The following is a 14,735-nucleotide window of genomic DNA, read 5'->3' on the forward strand; positions in this document are numbered from 1 at the left end:
AGTGGATGAACCCCTCTCTTCGTTGGAAGAATCCTCCGAAGGGGAGATTGATTGATTGATTTGAAGTTCTCTGGCATCCTGACATCCGAAGGGGAGAAGGAAGTCTTTTCCGCAGACGGGAAAGACATGATCAACATCTGTTGCCGTTGTTGGTGATTCTCCCCACAACGGAAGGGAGAATTCCAACCCTTAGAAGCGATTCTCTTGGACGTACTTTCTGTTTCCCATCCCCGAATTCTAGCCCAAGTTGAAGGTCGACATCAGGCGTACGAGAAACGGGCCAGATCTCAAACCGAGTTCCCCTCGGAGGGTGGTACCTCTTGTTCACAGGAAGTTTGCCCTCATCTCAGAGAGGTTTAAGAGGGTGTCCTGTTCAGGCTCTGAATACAGCTGACACACCATGCACGGCTAAGTAACCTGCAGGATAGCCACTTCAACTGGAGGATGGACTGTAAGGATGATTTTGAAAATGAATACTTGTGAGGAAGAAACACAAGGAAAGGCAACCATTTGATAAACCACCAAGTATCGATATGAAGCTTCTGTACTGGAAGCTGGAACCTCCAATGGGGATACAACAGTGTTCTCCGGAACAACCTCTGGGGCCAGTCGCCAGATCAGGGGACACGACTATGACAATTGGTATCAAAGTATGACAAATTTGGAAGTAGAGTAATTTGTGTTTTTCCTAAAGTACGAACCTTCAGCTATTTAATAGGGGTTATCTTTTGGTGAAGCCAGAAGACTAGCCATTAACACTTTAATGCGAGGTGGCAACCACCCAATCCCTAGTTAGTGGGAGGGTGGAAGGGTATCAAGGGTAACCGGTTAACCCCTCTCACTCACATATCAGTGATATTTCACCACTTTTGATTGCTGGCAGGTGATGGTGAGACAATTTGTATAAATAGCTAAAGGTTTGTATGCTAGGAAAAATACAAATTACTTCCAAATTTGTCATTTGTTCCGTCACTAAACAAACCTAACGCTATTTAATAGTGATGACTCACCCGTTAGGTGGCTCTCGCCTCTGTATTGGTCATTGACCCAGATTTTTACCTGTTCAGAGTTAGACCAATGGAAAAACCCTTGACACCTCACTAAAAGGAGACATTGTGTAATGTGCCCGTAGCAGCTTGAGCAACCTGTGTGGTTATGAGGAACTAGCAATGTGGCTGTCTAAGTAAGAATATTCAGTTTAAAAATAGGAATTTTAATTCAAACATAGATGTTCCAAATGGCCACCTTGCGAGGGGTATCGGGGACATGTACAAGGTTACACAAGGGAAATGGTTATTACCTTCAGATAGACAAGACCACTGAGCAGAGGACCCATGGCGCTGTTCCCAAGAGTGGCGAGATGAAAGAAAAGAAAGGAGCCAGTCATTCTTAACATTCTTACAGACTACTGTAATCCTTGGTAACCAATGCCCTCAACCATCAGCTACTTGTCCATCAAAGGAGTATGAGGTATATTTAAACCACCTGTTGTGCAGTCACCACAGGACCAATGGAAAACGTATCCATATTCCTGTGAGTTATGTCTTGCAGGTAGTGGGCAGTGAAGGTTGTCCGACGCTTCCACACACCAGCTTACCACAGAGTAAATGCGTTTGAACTCGAGGAGCGTGCTAATGCCCTTGATGTCATGAGTTCTAGGTCGTCGAGTAGGAGGAGGGTCAGGATTCAGTGCATGGTCGATGACTTTGCAAATCCAGGCAAAGATGGTATTCTTTACGACCCTTCTCTTGATCCTCCCTGTGCTAACTAAAAGCGCTGGAATGCAAGGATGAGCTGCTATAGTGTATTTAAGATATCTCAAACTCATCACTGGGCACATAGTTGATCTGGATTATCGGTTACAGAACGAAGACTTGCAATCCGAAAAGCCCCGGATCTAGAATTCGTGACCGCTGGATTTTGAGTCTTTGCAATAAAACCCGGGACGAACTCGAGTGTCACCTTCCCCTATCCCCTTGAGTGAGCGACGTCGTAGAATAGACCATGAAGTTCACTAACTCTCTTTGATGAAGCTAAAGTGGGTAGGAACACCGTCTCCAAAGTGAGATGATAATCTGTTGCTTGGCATAATGGTTCATAAGGATCACCTTTCAGGAAACGAAGGATGCAAACCACATTCCAAGGACGAGATCTAACTTCCGACTGGGGGGAAGTGATCTTACAGCTTCATATGAGGAAAGATAACTCCAACGAAGAGTAAAGATCGACTCCTTTCAGTCTAAAGGCCATGCTTTAGGCTGAGCGGTTGCTTTTCACTGCCAAGACCGAGAGGAGCTTTTCCTCCCTAAGGTATACAAGGAACTCGCTATTACTGGAATAGTGGCAACGAGGGGAGATACCCCTTCCATGACCCATACCGCTGAAGACTATCCACTTTGCCGGGTAGACTGATGCAGAGGATCTACAGATATACTTCTCGCAACTCATTGCGAAAAGCCTCTCTGAGAGAGGAGATGCTGGATAGTCTCCAGGTGTGAAGTATTAGGGAAGCTACTGCTTTGTGAAAGATGTTCATGTGTGGTTGTCTGAGTAGATCTGGTAGTGGGGGGAGTTCCCTCGGTAGCTCTATCAGGAGCTGCAGAAGGTCTGGAAATCATTTCGCGTGATGCCATAGCAGAGTTCTGAGCATCATGCATAAGTTTTTGGGTGCTCTGGTCTTGTTGAGCACCCTTCTCATCAGACAGAATTGGGGAAAAGCGTACATATCAATGCTGTCCCACCGTTGTTGGAATGCATCTTCCCAGAAAGACTGGGGATCCAGGATTTGGGAGCAATAAAGCAGGAGCCTGAAGTTCAGGGACATAGAGAACAGGTCCACAGTCGGGAAACCCTACAAAGTTGGTTATCAGATGATTCAAAGACCATTCGGAGCCCACTATTTGAGTCGCTTTGCTCAGATTGCCTGTGAGCACATTCCTTTTGCCTGGAATGAAGCACACAGATAGGGACACCAAATGTTCTTCTGTCCAATGTAGTCTCTCTACTACTAGATGGCATAGGGGCTGCGAAAAGGTACAGCCTTGTTTGTTTATGCATGTCATTACTGTGGTGGTGTTGTTCATCAACAAAACAGTGTGATCTGCCAGGTACTGTAGGTAGTGCTCTAGCCTCTGTACCTTTCTTCCACTATCCTGGGGTAGAGTTATCTTGCTTAAGAGTACACTTGGGCACTATTTTATCTTATTTCTCTTCCTCTTGTTTTTTTTTTAAAGTTTTTATAGTTTATTCATGAGATGTATTTCAATTTTGTTACAGTTTGTAAAATTTCTTATTTCAATTGTTCCTTACTTCTCTTGAGTTTGTTTATTTCCTTTCCTCACTGGGCTATATTTGCCTGTTGGAGCCCTTGGGCTCTTAGCATCCTGCTTTTCCAATTATGGTTGTAGCTTAGCTAATAATAATAATAATAATAATAATAATAAAAATAAAAATAATAATAATAAAAATCTATATATTAATACAATATCTATATACAGTATTAATACGATAGCGTGTGTTATTTATTTTGTGTGTCACGCTTTAAAGAAAACAGAAATAGTTTCATGGTATACTCGTGTGTCACGCTTTAAAAAAAACAGAAATAATTTCATGGTATACTCTTACAAATTCACATTGGACTTTGATTACTTAACCAAAGCACATCTTATATAGTTTTCCCAATTTTGTCTTTAGCACCTGACTCTTTTTTTAAATATTAGACAAAAAATTGAGTTCTATCAATTTCTATAACCTAAATTATAAAATTAATCTCGGGCCTTTTCGTTTAACGACTAATCCGTTCTTATTGTAAAAGATTTCTCATAATTCTGATCACCCTTTGCTTCAAATCTTCCTAGACATTACTCAATTTCCCGTCCGCCTATCATATTCAATGACCATTAATAAAGCTCAAGGACAGAATTTCGATACGGTTAGGATCTACCTACCACAATCTTGCTTTATTCATGGACAATTTTATGTAGCCTTCTCAAGAGCAAGGTCTATGAACAGTGTAAGAGTGAAAATTTGTCCTCAGAATAATTCTACTCATGGCCAGAGAAGAGGAACTACCTTCACTAATGGCCAGAGAAGAGGAACTACCTTCAATAGAAATATTGTATATAAAGAAGTTTTGTAAATTGTTTCATGTATTACTCACTTTTTAAAATAAATAAAGAAGTCAAATCTTATCATATTTTATTCAAACATATATAGGTTAGGAACAAGATAATTAGTATTGAAAATATCATTTCGTGTAATTTACACAGGTTTCGCTAGTAATAATAATAATAATAATAATAATAATAATAATAATAATAATAATAATAATAATAATAATAATAATAATAATGAGCTAGAAAGGCTGCTCTCATCTCTAGAAAATTTTTGTGCTGGTACCTTTTGGACTCGAACCATAGCCTGTAGGCCATGTGGTGCAGGATGAGAGCCCCAATTCCAGAGGAAAAATGAGGTCTGTCCCTCTGCAGAAGTTCCCCTCTATCACTCATCACAGAAGATCTGTCCTCTACTCCTGTCCCATGGGAACAAGAGTATCAGGGGAACCAGTACTGGTTCCACCTGGATTTCAGTTGCCACTGAAGAGATCGAACCCTAGATGGACCAGGGATGCTAGGTGACCCACAAGAGACAAGTAAGTTGGGCTGGAAGCTCGTTCTCATCTCAGGATGAGGCTTGTCACCTCCCTCAGCCTGTGTACTCTATCATCTCATGGATAGACTTTCTGAAGATTGGTGCTGATTATCATACCCAGGTATCCGTGTCTTTGAAAGGGATGCAGTGATGACTTCGAGATTTATCACGATCCCCAGATCCTGACAAAACTTGAGTAGCCTGTCTTGGTGTTGAAGAAGGGCAGCCACCGAGTCTGCCAGAATCAGCCAATTGAGGTAACGAAGAAGACAAATTCCGATTCAGTGAGCCGGATAAATCAAGAGTGAACACTATCATGAAGACCTGAGGAGCTGTCGAAAGGCCGAAGCACAGCATTTTGAACTGGTATTGCCAGTTCTTGTGTATGATCCAGGGATACTTCCTTGAAGACGGAATGATTTTGATCTGGAAGTATGCGTCTTTGAGATCCAGGGTGCACATGAAGTCCTGAGGCCTTACTGCCTGAATGACTGTGATTCATCTCCATCTTAAAAGGAGTTTGTAGAACAAACTTGTTCAACGTTGAGAGATTGATAACTGGTCTCCAGCCTCCAAAAGTCTTTTTCACAAGAAAGGGTCAGCTAAAGAAGCCTAGGGACCTGTCTAGGATCTCTTGGAGAGCATCCATTTCCAACATGGTCTGGACGGGCCAGTTCCTTTACGGATCACTTCGCATAGCAGCTTGATGGAACTGGATCCCAAGTCAGTGGAGGGGGAGATTAACTGAAAGAGACGCGATATCCTACACAAATCACGGAGATTGTCCAAGGATCTGCCCTGAGCTGCATCCCCCTCTGCCAGCCGTATTTTAGGCATCCCCCCACTGATGGGCTGGTGAGACGATTATCCTTACCCCCTTTCCCTCCTCTGGAGGGTTTGGAGTCCTTTGGATATTTGGCAGGAAATGGCTGCCGTGACATCTTTTTGGGGAACCCTGCTGTCCTACTGGTCGAGGGTTCGTTGGTCTGCGACTGTTTCTTGGGAGGTGGAGGAGCCTTTCCATACGGTCTGGTTGTCAATGCCCTATGAAGGAGAGAATCCTTAGTGGATTTTCTCCAATGCTGAGCCACCCTGTCAACATCCAATGGCTTGAAGAGAGAGGTTCGTTCCCGAGTAGAGTTCCTGAACCTGGGCACTTCAACTATAGGAACTTGCCTGTGAAACCTTCCAATCACAGCATCTCGTTAAGAATTACATTTGCCCACAGGTTGACAACCTGGTGAGAAATGAACTCCAAGGTCCAAGTCCCTGACAAGAGAAAGGTCTCCATGAACCTCCTTGTACTCTCCTTGGACCAATCCTCGGTTCGTACAACGTGGCCCACTGAACCCAACCACAGATCCAGCCATGAAGCAACCTGCATGGTGTACTTCGGGACCTTCTCGATGTTGATGAGCTCTGGGGCAGAGAAAGTAACTGAAAGCCCAGAAGCCTTTCGAGATAAGGAATCAGAAGGAGAACAATCTCTTTTAGCCTCCTTACAACAAGCACCATACTACTACTACGGAAATAGGTCTCTTTTTATAGTTTATATGTGAAAGGTCTGTATTAATGTTGTTACTGTTCTTATAATATTCTATTTTAATTATTCATTACTTTTCATAAGGTTTACAGTATTTCCTTATCTCCATTCCTCACTGGGCTATTTTACCCTGTTGGAGTCCTTGGGCTTCTAGCATCCTGCTTTTCCAACTAGGGTTGTAGCTTAGCTAATAATAATAATAATAATAATAATAATAATAATAATAATAATAATAATAATAATAATAACAATAATAATAATACTGAGAGGGGCAACCAATCCCCGCAAAAATCACAGGTTGAAGAATACAAGCAACTCGGTGACAAAGAATGAGGTCTACCATGACCCAGCTCATATAGGTACTATGAGGGTGGCCTTCAAGACCGGGCCAAGTATGCACAAGCACACAAGGAAAAGGAAAGGCACAACACAGCATGGACAGTAATCATAGCGAATGTCCATTCCAGGTTATGAACAGAAGTGCTGTGGGCAGTGCTTGCCCACAGCGTGGGTAAACAACTGATAACCACAATGTTAATATAGCATCCCAAGAATTCTTTCTTTCTGGTGTAGTAAAATGATATAGGAGTATAAATGACGAGGATTTGTATTCATTTGAGAACAAGCAAAACTTTACAGTATACGCTTACATTTCAATTAATAAATTTCAAGTATGTGCTGATCCCTTACTCTCCACTACAACAGACCTTATCATTTTAGCTTATTAGTTCTTGCATTTTATTGTCTTTCCTCAATGTATCTCTTGTGAAAAATATAGATAGACAAAAATAAATGAAAATTCTAATAGTAAACATTAAGCATACAAGATTAATCTAGTTGCAATGATACAGTAACAATGAAACAACTTTGATAAAAAAAAAAAAAATTTCCTCAGAGTTCTACGGTAATATCATATTCATGAGAACAGCATGTTGAACACTGAGTAAATTACCCTGTACAATAGTCCTCATTTATGAAAATAGTTTCCACAAAGTTTACGTTAATCATCCCCTCAAATAAATGATTAAGTTTAGAATGTAATGAAAAAAATAATACCTGAACATTAGTCAGCACCAGTTGAGTAGCTAGGTGATGTAAAATACTTTACCAAAACCAAAAATTGAACTTCTGTTATTACTCCCTTTTGTTGAAGATCCTGTATAAAAGAGAAAAGATGTGTTACATAATTGCTAATACGAAAATCATATTTTTTTTAAATCTTTAAAACATGAAACAATCAATCACATATTTGACACTGTACAAAAGAAAAAAAAATATGCAAATTAACAAGAATTACAAAAGAATTAATCTAGCCCGGTAAATATCTTACAAATTTTTTACCACAATATCATCATATAAATTAACTTGTAAAATATTTTCCATCTGTTATTGTGGATATGACAAGCCACCAAAGCATGATGCTTTCAAGCTCAATAAAAATGAGCCACATATTACCTTTTAATTGTCTAATGCACCAAAATTCCTATTTACCATTAAAATGTGTAGTAAAACATATGGTTAATAATTACCATACTCAAAACTGCACAGATGTATGCTGTTTTTAGAATCAAGCTAAAGATTTGACTATCAGAAAATTTAAAAAATGTGCATTGAAACAAAATATATACATACAGATAGACTCACTGCTTTCAAAAACACCCATCTGCAGGATACAATTTGGGAACTACCTAAAACAAACTTTCTGAGTCACACATTTGTGAAAGCCATGAATGCACTGCACTCTGAACAACAGTATATAGAATATTCTCTTGCCCACCCAACGACCAGATTATATCCATTCTTGTGCCTTAATATTTTGTCGTTGCTTGAAGACTTCTACAAACTTAAATAAATAATTTTTTTAGGTCAGAACAACTGACTGGGAAAATTTCACTGCAGCTTTTATGAAACAACAATAGAACTTTGTGCAATACATAAGCAGTTTTACAAACATTTGTAAAATTATGGACCATAATTTATTTTTTTTCACCTTCTCGTAAGGCAAAAGAAAAAAAAAATAGACAAATTCAGGAATAATTTGTATATTTCTTAACTATGCAAACCTTCAGCTATTTACAGTGGAAATGTGTTTCAGCAGTACCTGAATCCAGTCATAAGACTTTTAAGTTTGGTGTAACTACACACTGTTACTTAGCGGAGTGGAGGGAGTTTGACCAGTCACCCTGCTCACCCTCTCTCTAGTAACAATATGACAAATTCGTAGATAATTTGTATTTTTCCTAACGATATAAACCTTTAGCTATTTATTAGGGGTTATTACTTTAAGCGAAGCTGAAAGGACAAGCCATTAAAATTTTAGGATGGTTAACTGCCCATTCTGCTAGTTAGCGGGGGTAGGGCGGGTAGCTTGCTACCGCTCCCACTCACACACATGTGATTTAGCTCACTTTACTTGGATGTAGGACTTCAAGGGAGATAGGGCTGGCAGGCAAGTTTGCATAAATAGCTAAAGGTTTGTATCGTTAGGAAAAATGATATTTTGATTATAAAATAAATTTTTGAATATACTTACCCGGTGAATATATAATATATAATAGCTGACGTCTCGGACGGCTCGACAGAAACACAAAAACTCGCGAGCGATCGCCATGAAGGTTGCGGGTGTGCCCACCAGCGCCGACTATCGGCCAGATACCGCATATACTTGTAAACAGCTCCAGTTCTTCTCATTCCGCTGGGTCTCTATCGGGGAGGAAGGGAGGGCCTTTAATTTATATATTCACCGGGTAAGTATATTCAAAAATTTATTTTATAATCAAAATATCATTTTTAAATATTAAACTTAGCCGGTGAATATATAATAGCTGATTCACACCCATGGTGGTGGGTAGAGACCAGTATTAATACAATAAAGGCGTATATGCTTAGAGTTTTTGACAGTTATATCATAACAAAACCCAAATAAATATAGGTACCTGGTAAGGAAGCTGACTCTGACGATTACTCTGCCTTATTAATCCGCTTTCCTCACGAAGCCCAGCCATCCTCTCAGGATGCTGAAAGACTCCAAGGAGCTGTTATATCCAGGGCGACCACCCATACAACAGGACCTCATCAAAACCCTTAATCTGGGCGCTCTCAAGAAACGACATTTGACCACCCGCCAAATCAAAAAGGATGCGAAAGGCTTCTCAGCCTTCCGTACAACCCAAAACAAGATTAAAAACATTTCAAGAGAAGATTAAAAGGATATTGGGATTAAGGGAATGTAGTGGTAGAACCCTCACCCACTACTGCACTCGCTGCAACGAATGGACCCAGTGTGTAGCAGTCCTCATAAAGAGTCTGGACGTCTTTTAAGTAAAATGAAGCGAACACCGACTTGCTCCTCCAAAAGGTCGCGTCCATAATACTTCGCAAAGATCTGTTTTGCTTAAAGGCCACGGAAGTTGCTATCGCTCTTACTTCGTGCGTCTTGACCTTAAGTAAACAACGATCTTTTTCACTTAAGTGAGAATGAGCCTCTCGGATTAAAAATCTAATAAAATACGATAAAGCATTTTTAGACATAGGCAATGAGGGCTTCTTAACTGAGCACCATAAGGCCTCAGATCCACCTCGTAAAGATCTGGTACGAGCTAAATAAAACTTTAAGAGCTCTAACTGGGCACAGTACTTTTTCAAGCTCGTTGCCTACGATCTCTGATAGGCAAGGTATATCAAAAGATTTAGGCCAAGGACGAGAAGGCAGTTCATTTTTGGCCAAGAAACCAAGCTGAAGCAAACATGTGGCTTTATCTGTAGAAAAGCCGATGTTTTTACTAAAGGCATGGATCTCACTGACCCTTTTAGCCGAAGCCAAGCACACTAAGAAAAGCGTCTTGAGGGTGAGATCCTTCAGGGAGGCTGAATGTAATGGCTCAAACCTGTCGGACATTAGGAACCTTAGGACCACGTCTAAGTTCCATCCAGGAGTTGCCATACGACGCTCCTTAGAGGTCTCGAAGGACTTAAGGAGATCTTGGAGATCTTTATTATTGGACAGATCTAAACCTCTATGTCTGAACACAGAAGCCAACATGCTCCTGTAGCCCTTAATAGTGGGAGCAGAGAGGGAGCGAACATTTCTCAGATGCAGGAGAAAGTCTGCAATTTGGGCTACAGAGGTACTGGAAGAGGAAATGGATGATGACTTGCACCAGTCTCTAAAGACTTCCCACTTCGACTGGTAGACCTTGATGGTAGATGCTCTCCTAGCTCTTGCAATCGCTCTGGCTGCCTCCTTCGAAAATCCTCGAGCTCTTGAGAGTCTTTCGATAGTCTGAAGGCAGTCAGACGAAGCGCGGGGAGGCTTTGATGAAGACTCCTTACGTGGGGCTGCCGTAAGAGATCCATCCTTAAAGGTAGACTCCTTGGAACGTCTACCAGCTATTGAAGTACCTCTGTGAACCACTCTCTCGCGGGCCAGAGGGGAGCAACCAACGTCAACCTTGTCCCTTCGTGAGAGGCGAACTTCTGCAGTACCTTGTTGATGATCTTGAACGGCGGGAATGCGTACGCGTCCAGGTGAGACCAGTCCAGTAAAAAAGCATCTATGTGGGCCGCCTCTGGATCTGGGACTGGAGAGCAATAGGTCGGGAGCCTTTTGGTCAACGAGGTGGCAAAGAGGTCTATGGTGGGTTGGCCCCAAGTCACCCAAAGACTCTTGCACACGTCCTTGTGGAGGGTCCATTCTGTGGGGATCACCTGACCTCTCCGACTGAGACAGTCCGCCAAGACGTTCAAGTCCCCTTGGATGAATCTTGTCAACAGGGAGATGCCTCGATCTTTTGACCAGATGAGGAGGTCCCTTGCGATGACGAACAGTGTGTGGGAGTGAGTGCCTCCTTGCTTGGAGATGTACGCCAAGGCTGTGGTGTTGTCCGAATTGACTTCTACCACTTTGTTTCGTAGAAGACTCTCGAAACTCGTCAAGGCCAAGTGAACCGCCAACAGCTCCTTGCAGTTGATGTGCATGCTCCTCTGATCCGACGTCCAAAGACCCGAACATTCCAGACCGTCCAGAGTCGCTCCCCAACCCAAATCCGACGCGTCTGAGAACAACACGTGGTTTGGGTTCTTGACCGCCAGGGACAGACCTTCTCGCAGACTTAAGTTGCTGTCCCACTAGTTCAGGCACGTTTTTACTGGCTCGGAGATCGGGATTGACACAGCTTCCAAAGTCTTGCTCTTGTTCCAATGGGAGTCTAGATGGAACTGGAGAGGGCGAAGGTGAAGTCTCCCTAATGAGATAAATTGCTCCAGGGATGACAGAGTCCCTAAGAGGCTCATCCAACTTCTCACTGAGCAACGGTCTTTTTTCAGCATGAGGCGGACTTTGAGCAGGGCTTGCTCTATCCTGGTGGCAGACGGAAAAGCCCGAAAAACTAGACTGCGAATCTCCATCCCCAAATAGAGAATCGTCTGGGAGGGATTCAGTTGAGACTTTTCTAAGTTCACCAACAGTCCCAACTCCTTTGCCAGACCCAACGTCCATTGAAGGTCCTGCAGACAGCGATGACAGGACGATGCTCTGAGAAGCCAGTCGTCCAGGTACAGGGAGGCTCGAATTCCCGATAAATGAAGGAATTTTGCCACATTCCTCATGAGCCTCGTAAACACGAGAGGAGCAGGGCTGAGGCCGAAGCACAGTGCTCAGAACTGGTACACCACATTCCTGTAAAAAAACCTCAGATACGGTTGAGAATCTGGGTGTATAGGAATGTGGAAGTACGCATCCTGCAGGTCGAGAGAGACCATCCAGTCTCCCTCTCTGACCGCTGCTAGGACGGACTTCGTGGTCTCCATCGTAAATTTTGTTTTTACAACAAAAACGTTGAGCGCACTGACGTCCAGCACTGGCCTCCAGCCTCCTGTATGCTTTGGGACTAGGAAGAGACGGTTGTAAAATCCCAGTGATTGAAGGTCCGAGACTTTCACCACCGCTCCCTTCTCTAGCAACAGAGAAACCTGCTGATGTAGAGCTTGTCTGCTTGACTCCTCTCGATACCTGGGAGAGAGGTCTAAAGGAACTGTTACTAGAGGAGGTCTGCGTACAAAAGGTATTTTGTACCCCTCCTTGAGCAACAACACAGACTCTTGGTCTGCACCCCTCTTCTCCCAGGCCTGCCAGAAACTGTTCAGTCTGGCCCCTACCGCTGTCTGAGGACGTGGGCAGTCAGACTCTGCCACGGGAGGACTTGGATCCTCTCCTCTTGCCTCTTTTACCGTCGGCACGAGCGCCTCCCCTGCTGGGGGCTCTGCCACGAAAGGGCGGGATAAACCTAGTCGCTGGGGTATCGATCTTGGGTCTTACGACATAAGACGATGAAGGAGCACCCTTACGAGCAGAAGTAGCCATCAGGTCGTGTGTATCCTTCTGCACCAGCAAAGCCGCAATATCCTTGATCAACTGTTGAGGAAACAAGGCAGATGACAAGGGGGCAAGGAGAAGCTCCGACCTTTGACAGGGAGTTACTCCTGCCGAAAGGAACGAGCAAAGAGTCTCCCTCTTCTTCAGGACTCCAGCCGTAAAGGTAGCGGCGAGCTCATTGGAGCCATCACGGATGGCTTTGTCCATGCAGGACATAATAAGCACGGAAACATCTTGGTCGGCCGACGAGATCTTCCTGCTTAATGCTCCTAGAGACCAATCTAAGAAGTTAAAAACTTCGAAGGCCCTGTAAACCCCTTTAAGGAGATGGTCAAGGTCCGAGGAGGACCAATAAACTTTAGAGCGTCTCATGGCCAGGCGACGGGGAGAGTCTACGAGGCTTGAGAAGTCTCCCTGGGCAGAGGCAGGAACTCCCAAGCCGAGAACTTCTCCCGTGTCATACCAGACGCTCGCTCTAGAAGCTAGTTTAAAAGGAGGGAAAGCAAAGGCTGTCTTCCCCAAACTCCTCCTGGTGATCAACCAGTCGCCTAGCAAACGTAAAGCCCTCTTAGAAGAGCGAGAGAGCACTAGCTTAGTAAAAGAAGGCTTCGAAGCAGCTAGGCCTAGCGCAAACTCTGACGGAGGCGAACGAGGAGCAGAAGTTACAAAATGGTCTGGGAAAAGATCCTTAAAAATCATCATGATTTTCTTAAAGTCCATAGAGGGTTGAGCAGCTTTAGGCTCTTCTCCGTCTGATAAAATGCCCAAAGGAATATCAGTAGGCAGAGGATCAGCAACTTCCTCATCTGAAGGAACCTCGTCCGACAATTGTCGAGTCTCATAAAAAGGAGAGACCTGCCGCGGCGGCAAAGCTTGACAGGCAATGTCCACAAGCAAAGGAGCAGCAGTAGCAGTCGAGGAAGTGACGTCATGCCGCTGCTGAAAGGACTGAAAACCTTGCGACTGACCAACAACAACAACAGGAGTTGATGGACGCTCGACGTCACGTCGGAACTGCATTGACTGCTTAGACTGAGCAGTCAAAACAACCTTTGACTGCGGTGCTTGACGCTCAACGTCAAGTCGAGGCAACTGAGCTGGTTGGCGAACGTCCTGAACGTCAACACGAGACTGCGGCAGCGGCTGAACGTCAACCAGCGGCTGAAAGTCAACACGGGACTGCAGCGAGTGAGGATCAATGTCACGTGACTGACGTGACAAACTACCGACATCACGTTTCATAACGTCAAAAGGACGAGTAAAAGCTCGTTTGGGCGGCTGACGGCCAGAGTCTCGATCAGCGTAACGGCGAGGATCATCGTGAACCTGCTCAACGGTATACTCCTCCATAAGGGAGGCAAGCTTAGTCTGCATATCCTGCAGGACAACCCATTTAGGATCAACGGGAGTCGGGACGGGCCGAGACGATGGTAACGTCTGTGTCGGCAAAACATTGCCTTTACTGAGACTCTCGGAGCCCGTGTTACGCTTACGTTTAATAGGCGAACAGTCTTCCAACGACTGCAAAGGGTCAGAGCTGTCCCAATGGCTACAGCCAGGACGCTGGACCTGTCCTGAAGGGACCGACTTCCGCTTCAAGGGTCTAGAAACCTTGCGCCAAGGTTTCTTTTGCGAAAAGCCTTCGGATGACGAGGAGAAAACAGCCTCGCTCGTCTTATGGTAGGGGCGATCTTGACGAGAAACGCCCGATACCAAAGAGGGAACGTCTGTACGTTGGTTAAAGCCTCTCGTCCCCTTAAGTCCTACGACATTACTTCTCCCTGGTGCAGGGGAGCCTGAAAGAGGTCTCGGACTAGGGGAGCGACAAGCACGAACAGACGAACCCTCGGTCGCAACACTAAATACACTTTGCGCACTTATCACTTTATCACTACGATTTTCTGATTTGGCACTCTGACACTTCAATAAATTCACATCTGACATGAGTTGGTTACGGTCCGATGCTAAGGACTCAACTTTCTCGCCTAAAGCTTGAATGGCAAGAAACATATCCCGCATGGACGGTTCATGAGTGGTAGTAGAGGGTTCAGGAACAACTACTACAGGGGAAGGATTAGGTTCAGGGGCATGGGAGGAGGAAAATTCCAACGACCTAGAGGGCTTCTCCTCACCCTATCTCTCTCCAGCTTACGAGAATATTTATCAAAT

General features: G+C 43.9%; 1 long non-coding RNA gene across 1 annotated transcript in view; it reads right to left on the reverse strand.

The window, feature by feature from the left end:
- Positions 1-14,735, reverse strand: part of LOC137649689 (uncharacterized) — a 71,283-nt gene that overhangs the window by 36,134 nt on the left and 20,414 nt on the right. Inside the window, exon 2 of the long non-coding RNA XR_011045824.1 lies at positions 7,250-7,349. This is a non-coding gene — a long non-coding RNA (uncharacterized lncRNA). The remainder of the gene's footprint in view (positions 1-7,249; positions 7,350-14,735) is intronic.

Source organism: Palaemon carinicauda, chromosome 11 (assembly GCF_036898095.1).
Source record: "Palaemon carinicauda isolate YSFRI2023 chromosome 11, ASM3689809v2, whole genome shotgun sequence".
NCBI lineage: Eukaryota > Metazoa > Arthropoda > Malacostraca > Decapoda > Palaemonidae > Palaemon > Palaemon carinicauda.